The following is an 8,617-nucleotide window of genomic DNA, read 5'->3' on the forward strand; positions in this document are numbered from 1 at the left end:
CGGGATGTTCAGGCCGCTCATCTCCGCCCCTCCACTTCTATTGGGCGGCCACTTAGTGACGCCGCTGTGACGTCGAACTAACCGCCCCCTTAGAAAGGAGGCGATTTGCCGGCCACAGCGACGTCGCTAGGCAGGTAAGTATGTGTGACGGCTGTTAGCGATGTTGTGCGCCACGGGCAGTGCTTTGCTCGTGACGCACAACCGACGGGGGTGGGTGCTTTCACCAGTGACATCGCTAGCGATGTCGCTGTGTGTAAAGCGGGCTTTAGCCGGAGTAAAACACATCATTATTTTAACCATATGAATGCAAAAAAAGACTGTGGTGTAATCTTAACCCCTTCTAGCCTTTACTGATTCTTCTGCAATTTTGTTCTTTTATCTTCCTGTTGGTAGGAAGCAGCTCATCCCAAGTGACCAGACATCCACAAAGTTTCTTAGGGATGCATTGCCATCAATTTATACTCATTTTTTTATCTCCTATCTTCCTCCTCAGATATGGGTACAAGCACACACAGCCTCAGTAAACTAATCAAAAGTTAAGTGTTTCTGTTTCCATTCCAATACGGAATAATCGCGCTCTTCTCTCACTTTTCTAATGTCATGTCGGTGACTTATGCAGGTGGTAAGCGCCATCCTACTCACTGCTTTACTCTTTGAGCTGCCACTTGTAACCTTCCTTCCTGCTGGTGGTGAGTTCTTCTGGTTACTGAGAGGTGCAGCCAGATTCAACTGAAATTTACTCCACTTTGCCAGGCAGATTGTTAGTTCTCTGGCTAATCCCCAAACAGGGGATTTATCTGACAGCTTCTCCCACCACTCTTTGCCGGATCTCATGTGCTTGTTCAGTCTCTATGTAGCTCCCTGCAAGGTGTATTCTAATATTTGTTTCTCCCCATTTTCTGACCCAGCATGCCTACTCATTTACCCCATCTTCTTCTGACCCAGCATGCTTACTCATTTACCCCATCTTCTCTGCTCCGACATAGGCTACAATATATTGAATCTGTGATGCCTGCAGCGACTCAGTATTGCCAGACTACGTAGTTTGCTTTCATCAGCCTGTATATCGCACCCGTGTCTCTGACCAACCAGTCAGCTGCTGCAGTCCCATAAGTTCTGGAGTGGTATGTAGTGACTACCGACAGCCCAGCCTGTCCTCACCATCAGTGAGTCTAGTAAACATTTACTCACACCTCTTCAGAATAAGCGCAGCCCATGGTGCAGTGGGTCCACACCTACCAGCGTTACATCGTTCGTGTTACAGTTACTGCACATTCCCTATGTTTCTTTTGTACCGCCCCGGGGCTCGGCCACAGCCGAACCACTCGGATCCGGGATCGTCGGTGGGTGGCTTGAGCGCCTCCGGACCAGGGGGTCACGTTGCTCTGAAGGGAGGCTGGCGCTACGTCAGGGGGTTTTGGTGGGGAGGTTCACGGCCGGAGCCGCGGTTTTGGGTTTAAGTTCGCGACGCCACCCACGGGTCGTGGTGAGTGTGGACACCACCGCTGCCGTTGACTAGGCTTCTGGGGATGGTGTTGTGCAGCCACGTGTTGACCCCTCTGTGGGTAGGTTTTTGATGGTCCCGGGGCCCGGTTGTTGGGGTTAGGATGTGGGGGTGTGGGCATGTTGGCGTGATGCGGGGCGGTGCGCGGCTCGAGGGCACTGTTGTACTCACTATGACAGATACACCGGAGTCTCTGGTAAACCAAAAAGATGGTGGTCGGTGCCCGCAGCCGGCTGCGTCTGGTCCCCCACCTAGTTTGGTGGTCCCCGTTTTTCTCCTGCACCTTGTTTGTAGATTTTGACTGCCTGCGCTTCAGCGACGGGAGTCCGCTCCCCGGCTTTGTGTGTGTCGGGAGAGCCCGTTTGTCCGCAGACGCTGGCCCGTGGGATCTCTCTGCCTGAGCGGTGGCTTTCTATCCCCCTTGTTGGGCTGTTGTCTTCAGTCGGGACTTGGGTGGGAAAGAACCTAAGGTCCAGACCCCAATCAGTGAATTTGACTCGGTCCAGTGGCTTCTGGGCCTTGTTCTGGGTCTGAGTACCCCTCCTGGTGCTCCGGTTTCCAGTTGGTTCCCCGGTTCGGTACCGGCGGGCCACTACCCTGTCCCGGTCCCTTACGGTTCCACCAGCCATCTTTCCGGCTCCTGCAGGCGGCATCCTCCATCTGCCTCCTGGCCACAGGGTATCCGGCCTACGACCCAGATCCCCGACAGACGTTTTCTCCTTCTAACACCTCTCCTTTCACCTCCTAGACTGCTCTCCTCTCCTCCCTAACTTCATCTGCTTGCTTCTCCCGCCTCAGGCTATCCGAACTCCTCTGTGGGCATGGCCAACCGCCTGGCTCCGCCCCCAGGTGTGAACGTCAAAGCCTGAGAGGGGTGACTCAGGGTTTTTAGGTTGGCTGCTGTTACCTTTTTAGGGGACTGGTGTTTGTGCAAGAGCCTGTCTGTGACTACCTGGCTAGTCCAGGGTGTCACACTTTCATTACCCATAGTAATGACCTTTTCAATACACAACATGAACAGTGAAGCTACTGAGCACAACTAAGGGGTACTTTACATGCTGCGACATCGCTAGCATCGGCTAGCGATGTCCAGCGCGATAGTACCCGCCCCCGTCGCACATGCGATATGTGTTGATTGCTACCGTAGCGAACATTATCGCTACGGCAGCGTCACACGCACATACCTGCTCGACGACGTCGCTGTGACTGCCGAACAATCCCTCTTTCAAGGGGAGGTGCGTTCGGCGTCACAGCGACGTCACCGCGACGTCACTAATTGGCCTGTCAATAGAAGCGGAGGGGCGGAGATGAGCGGGACATAACACCCCGCCCACCTTCTCCCTTCCGCATTGCCGTCGGGACGCAGGTAAGGAGATGTTTGTCGTTCCTGTGGGTTTACACACAGCGATGTGTGGAGCTGCAGGGCGACAAACAACATCGTACCTGCGGTCGATCCAACATTATGGAAATGAACGATGTTACACAGATCATCGAGATTGTACGCTTCTGTGCTCGTTCATTGTTCAACCTAGGATTTACACGTTGCGATGTCGCTACCGGCGCCGGATGTGCGTCACTAACGCCGTGACCCCGACGATATAGTGGTAGCGATGTCGCAACGTGTAAAGTACCCCTAAGGGGCCCTTTGCACACTACGACATCGCAAGCCGATGCTGCGATGCCAAGCGCGATAGTCCCCGCCCCGATATCTTGTGATATCTGCCGTAGCGAATATTATCGCTACGGCAGCTTCACATGCACTTACCTGCCCTGCGACGTCGCTCTGGCCGGTGACCCGCCTCCTTCCTAAGGGGGCGGGTCGTGTGGCATCACAGCAACGTCACACGGCAGGCGGCCAATAGAAGCAGAGGGGCTTAGATAAGCGGGACGTAAACATCCCGCCCACCTTCTTCCTTCCTCATTGCAGACGGGACGCAGGTAAGGAGATGTTCCTCGCTCCTGTGACTTCATACACAGCGATGTGTGCTGCCGCAGGAACGAGGAAACATCGTACCGTAGCTGCAGCCAAAATAATGAAAATGACCGACACTACACCGATCATATGATACCGACGCTTTTGCGCTCGGTAATCGTAGTTAAAACGATTTACACACTACGATGTCGAGAGCAACGCCGGAAGTGCGTCACTTTTGATTTGACCCCACCAACATTGCACCTGCGATGTCATAGTGTGCAAAAGGCACTTTGCACACTACGACATCGCAAGCCGATGCTGCGATGCCGAGTGCAATAGTCCCCGCCCCCGTTGCAGCTGTGATATCATGGTGATAGCTGGCGTAGCGAACATTATCGCTACGCCAGCTTCACATGCACTCACCTGCCCTGCGACGTCGCTCTGGCTGGCGACCCGCCTCCTTACTAAGGGGGAGGGTCATGCGGCGTTATAGCGACGTCACACGACAGGCGGCCAATAGAAGCGGAGGGGCGGATATGAGCGGGACGTAAACATCCCGCCCACCTCCTTCCTTCCGCATAGCCGGCCGGGGCGCAGGTAGATGTTCCTCGCTCCTGCGGCTTCACACACAGCGATGGGTACTGCTGCAAGAACGAGGAACAACATCGCAACATCGGTCATTCCCAATTCATGGAAATGACCGACACTACACCGATGATACGATTACGACGCATTTGCGCTCGTTAATCGTATCAAAAATGCTTTACACACTACGATGTCGACAGCAATGCCGGATGTGTGCACTTTCGATTTGACCCCACCGACATCGCACCTGCGATGTCGTAGTGTGCAAAGTGCCCCTAAAGGGGTACTTTACACACTACGACATCGCAAGCCGATGCTTGCGATGCCGAGCGCGATAATACCTGCCCCCGTCGCAGCAGCGATATCTTGTGATTGCTGGCGTAACGAACATTATCGCTACGGCAGCTTCACATGCACTCACTTGCCCTGCGACGTCACATGGCAGGCAGCCAATAGAAGCGGAGGGGCGGAGATGAGCGGGACGTAAACATCCCGCACACCTCTTTCCTTCCGCATTGCAGCCGGGACGCAGATAAGGTGATGTTCCTCGCTCCTACGGCTTCATACATAGCGATGTGTGGTGCCTGCTGGAACGAGGAACAACATCGTACCATCGCGGCTGCAAAATTGTGGAAATGTCGGACCCTACACTGATCATACGATAACGACGCTTTTGCGCTTGTTAATCGCATGTAAAAGGATTTGCACACTAGGATATCGACAGTGACGCCAGATGTGCGTCACTTTCGATTTGACCCCACTGACATCTCAGAAAGGAAACCGGCTTCTGTCAGTAACTAAGGATAATTATCTGTCCCAACTTGTGCCGGGCCCAACTAGAGGGGCAGCCCTTCTGGACTTAATTTTAAGCACCAGGCCAGATAGAATAACAGACGTACGAGTGGATGGGCACCTAGAGAATAGTGACCACAATATAAGACAATTCCACTTGTCCTTTAGTAAGGTGCCTTGGAGGGGGGTTACAAAAACGCTGAATTTCAGGAAAGCAAAGTTTGATCAGCTTAGAGAAGAACTTCGCCAAATTGATTGGGACAATGTCCTCAAAAATGGGAGCACAGAAAATAAGTGGGAAATTTTTAAATCGGTATTAAACACCCACTGCGAGCGAGCCATACCATACGGAAATAAAAGGGCTAGGAACAGGAGAAAACCAATGTGGCTAAATAAGGATGTAAAAGGGGCAATGAATAATAAGAAAAAGGCATTTAAAAAGCTAAAACAAGAAGGCAGCGAAGAAGCATTAAAAAGATATAGAGAAAAAAATAAAATGTGTAAAAAACAAAAAAATTTAGCAAAAGTAGAAACTGAAAGACTCATTGCTAAGGAAAGCAAAACAAATCCCAAACTATTCTTTAATTATATAAACAGAAAAAAGATTAAAATTGATGGTGTTGGCCCTTTAAAGAACAATGAGGGTAAAATCATTGAAAGCGATGTGGGAAAAGCAAATGTTTTAAATACTTTTTTCTCAACTGTGTTCACAAAGGAAAAGCATATGCCACGGGAAATGCAGAGTGATCATGGAAACGCTTCATTAAGTATGACCTGCCTAACCCAGGAAGAAGTGCAGAACCGACTTAGTAACATTAAAATTGACAAATCACCAGGCCCTGATGGCATTCACCCTCGGGTATTAAGGGAGTTAAGTAATGTGATAGACAGGCCTCTATTCCTTATATTTAAAGACTCTATAGAAACTGGGTCTGTTCCACTGGATTGGCAGCTAGCAAATGTGGTACCAATATTCAAAAAAGGGTGTAAAAGGGAACCTGGAAACTATAGGCCGGTAAGCTTAACATCTGTTGTGGGTAAAATGTTTGAAGGGTTTTTAAGGGATACTATTATGGAATGTCTCAAAGTTAAAAATTGTTTAACTCCATATCAACATGGATTTATGAAGGATCGCTCCTGTCAAACTAACTTGATCAGCTTCTATGAGGATGTAAGCTCTCACATGGACCGAGGAGAATCATTGGATGTCATATATCTCGACTTCGGTAAAGCATTTGACACTGTCCCACATAAAAGACTGATAAGTAAAATGAGAAAGCTTGGGCTCGGGGAAAATGTGTGTAGATGGGTAGGTAGCTGGCTTAGTGATAGAAAACAAAGAGTGGTTATTAACCCCTTCACCCCCGGCCACTAAAACACCCTAATGACCGGGCCATTTTTTGCAATTCTGACCAGTGTCATTTTGACAGGTTATAACTCTTGAACGCTTCAACGGATCCTGGCGATTCTGAGATCGTTTTTTCGTGACATATTGTACTTCTTGACAGTGGTAAATTTAGGCCGATATTTTTTGCGTTTATTTGTGAAAATTTAGGAAATTTTGCAAAAATTTAGAAAATTTTGCAATTTTCAAACTTTGAAAATTTATGCCTATAAATCTGAGAAATATGTCACACAAAATAGTTACTAAATAACATTTCCCACATGTCTACTTTACATCAGCACAATTTTCGAAACAACATTTTTTTTCGTTAGAAAGTTAGAAGGGGTCAAAGTTAATCAGCAATTTCTCATTTTTCCAACAAAATTTACAAAAGAATTTTTGTTAGGGACCACATCACATTTGAGGTGACTTTGAGAGCTCGAGGTGACAGAAAATACCCAAAAGTGACCCATTCTAAAATCTGCACCCCTCACTCTGCTCAAAACCACATCCAAGAAGTTGATTAACCCTTTAGGTGCTTCACAGCAACCAAAGCAATGTGGAAGGAAAAAATGAAAATTTTACTTTTTAACACAAAAATGTTACTTTAGCCATAAAATTTTAATTTTCACAAGGGAGAAAAGAGAAAGTGCACTCTACAATTTATTGTGCATTTTCTCCTGAGTACGCTGATACCCTATATGTGGTAAAAATCAATTGTTTGGGCGCACGGCAGAGTTCGAAAGGGAAGGAGCGCCATTTGAATTTTTGAACCCAAAATTAGCTGCACTCATTAGCAGATGCCATGTCGGGCTTGAAGACCCCCTGAAGTGCCTAAACAATTGAGCTACCCCACAAGTGACCCCATTTTGGAAACTAGAGCCCTCAAATATTTTTTCTAGATGTTTGGTGAGCACTTTGAACCTCTGGGGGCTTCACAGAAGTTTATAACGTTGAGCCGTGAAAAGAAAAAAAATTTTTTTACCACAAAACTGTTGCTTCAACGAGGTAGCTTTTTTTCACAAGGGTATCAGGAAAAAATGCACCATAAAATGTATTGTGCATTTTCTCCTGAGTACTCAGATACCCCATATGTGGTGAAAATCAAATGTTTGGGCACACGGCAGGGCTCGGAAGGCAAGGAGCGCCATTTGAATTTTTGACTGCAAAATTAGCTGCACTCATTAGCGGACGCCATGTGGGGTTTGAAGACCTTCTGAGGTACCTAAACAATGGAGCTACCCCACAAGTGACCCCATTTTGGAAACTAGATCCCTCAAATAATTTTTCTAGATGTTTGGTGAGCACTTTGAACCTCTGGGGGCTTCACAGAAGTTTATAACGTTGAGCCGTGAAAAGAAAAAGAAAATTTTTACCACAAAACTGTTGCTTCAACTAGGTAGCTTTTTTTTTCACAAGGGTATCAGTAAAAAATGCACCATAAAATGTATTGTACATTTTCTCCTGAGTACGCAGATACCTCATATGTGGTGTAGGCTCAGAAGAGAAAAAGCACCATTTGACAGCAAAATTGGTTGGAATCATTAGCTGACGTAATGTTGCATTTGGAGACCCCCTGAGGTGCCTAAACAATGGAGCTCCCCCCCAAGTGACCCCATTTTGGAAACTAGACGCCTCAAGGAATTTATCTAGATGTTTAGCGAGCCCCAAGGGGCTCCACACAAGTTGATAATGTTGAGCCATGAATACAATTTTTTTTTTCATAACAAAACTGTTACTTGAACCACGTAGCTTTTTTTTTCACAAGGGTATCAGGAAAAAATGTATCATAAAACGTATTGTGCAATTTCTCCTGAGTACGACAATACCTCATATGTGGTGGAAAGTAATTGTTTGGGCGCATGGCAGGGCTCAGAAGAGAAAGCACACCATTTGATAGCAAAATTGGTTGGAATCATTAGCGGACGCCATGTCATGTTTGGAGACCCCCTATGGTGCCTAAACAGTGGCGCTCCCTCACAAGTGACCCCATCCCCTCAAGGAAATTATCTAGATGTTTGGTGAGCCCCTTGCACCCCTAGGGGCTCCACAGAAGTTGATAACATTGAACCGTGACATTTTTTTTTTTTTTTTTACCACAAAATTTTTGCATCAACAAATTTTTGCATCAACAAATTTTTTTACAATGGTATCAGGAAAAACTGCACCATAAAACGTATTGTGCAATTTTTCGTGAGTACGCAGATACCTCATATGTGGTGGAAATAAATTGTTTGGGCACATGGTGGGGCTCAGAAGAGAACGAACGCCATTTGACTTTTCAAATGCACAGACGCGGTGTACTGATCGACCGCTGCAGGACGCACATTCGGATGAGATACAAAAAGCGTCGGTGATACGGAAAAAAGAAAAAGTCATGCCAAAAATTGAGCAGGGATGCAGATTTGTTATGTGCATCCCTGATCAGCGCTTGGCG

This window comes from Anomaloglossus baeobatrachus, chromosome 1 (assembly GCF_048569485.1).
Source record: "Anomaloglossus baeobatrachus isolate aAnoBae1 chromosome 1, aAnoBae1.hap1, whole genome shotgun sequence".
Lineage (NCBI taxonomy): Eukaryota > Metazoa > Chordata > Amphibia > Anura > Aromobatidae > Anomaloglossus > Anomaloglossus baeobatrachus.